Consider the following 1,659-nt stretch of genomic DNA (forward strand, 5'->3'; position numbering starts at 1 on the left):
ATAACCTCTCAAACACCATCTAGCCACGTTTGTTACAGGGTGGTGAGTTCTGCTTGCACAAGTGACCTCACCTCAACATTTCTATGCGTATACTTATCTGTAACATATCAGAGCCTCCCTCTGGTTGAGGAGCGGATGGTGCAGAAGTGTCTGGGTGGGATCAGTGTGCACACATCCATGGGTCCAAATGGGATGCATCCACGTGTGCTGAGGGAGCTGTCAGAGGTGACTGCTGAACCACTCTCTGTCATCTTTGACAGGCCTTGGAGATTAGGAGAGGTGCCTGAAGACTGGAGGATAGCCAATGTCACTCCGGTCTTCAGAAAGGGCAAGAAGGAGGATGTGGGAAACTACAGGCCAGTCAGTCTCAGCTCTGTCCCTAGGAAGGTGATGGAACAGCCTATTGTGGCTGCCATCTCCAAGCAATTGGAATAGAAGAAGGATATGAGGAGGAGTCAGCATGGGTTCACCAAGAGTTAATAGTGCTTGACCAACCTGGTAGCCTTCTATGATGGCATCACGGGTTGGGTGGATGGGGGGAGAGCAGTGTCCCTGTGCACTGAGGGCCCATGGACTTTGGAACCCAGGAATTCCTGGAACCCAGGAATCCTCGTGGCTTCCAGCAGAGGCACATGAGGCATGGAGGCTCTCGGCCTTTCCCTCCCTGCACTTCCCTTGCTCACCATTGGGATCAGCTCCAGACCCCAGCCCGGCCTTGAGGCCCGTTGCTCAGCACTAGGGCAGCTCCGGGCACACTCAAGAAGGGCTGACAAGCACCAAACTAAGGGACAGAACTGACGTGTGGAAATCAAACTCTACATCCAGAGAGTAGTTATAATGCAGCTATGTTTAATCAACACTGCACTCATGATGGTTGCAGAGGGGATTTTGCCATCTAGCCTGCATTCTGGAGAGCAAGAAAGGGACATACTTAAAGGGCAAGCTGATAACGTATGCATTTGATGTACAAGAAAAGGTTGATTTATTACAATGAGTCCCCAGAATGATTGACATTTCCCCTCACCCTCTTTTACACATGCTGTTTTACACATGTGTATATCTCAGTGGTCTTTCCAATGAAGGCCATCTTGTTATTTTCTTGGGCTTGGGTTAGGATGGAGGACACTTGGCTGGCTCTGGTTGGTCCTCTCATTGGCCACAACTCCATTCACCAATCCACTACTTCTTCATTAATCTGCAGTTTTACTGTCCTAGCCTGCTACCGTGCATTCCGAAGATAGGATTGCTAATGATGTGATTTGGAAAGAACAGGAGACCCGCTGTCTGCACTAATTGCACTAAGTCTGCAGAAGAGCATCTCTTATTGGCAGCAAAAACCTGGCTTAGCAACGTCAAACCTGCAGCTGCCAATTCAGCAACCCATGAAAGCTCATAACTTTTAACTTAACTTATTTATTATACTGAAGTAAACCTGGAGTAAAGGGTGAGTAAAAGCTGGAGATAGTCTGAGTAAACTTGGAGTAAAGTGTGAGCAAAACCCAAAACACCGTGTGAGTAAACCTGGAGAGAAGTGTGTGTAAAACCTGGAGTAAGGTGTGAGTACTCCTGGAGTAGTGTGAGCAAACCTGGAGTAAAGTGAGAGCAAACCAGGAGAAAAGTGTGAGTAAACTCAGAGTAAAGTGTGAGTAGACCTGAAGT

The sequence above is a fragment of the Gallus gallus genome, chromosome 33 (genome assembly GCF_016699485.2).
Source record: "Gallus gallus isolate bGalGal1 chromosome 33, bGalGal1.mat.broiler.GRCg7b, whole genome shotgun sequence".
Taxonomy (NCBI): Eukaryota; Metazoa; Chordata; class Aves; order Galliformes; family Phasianidae; genus Gallus; species Gallus gallus.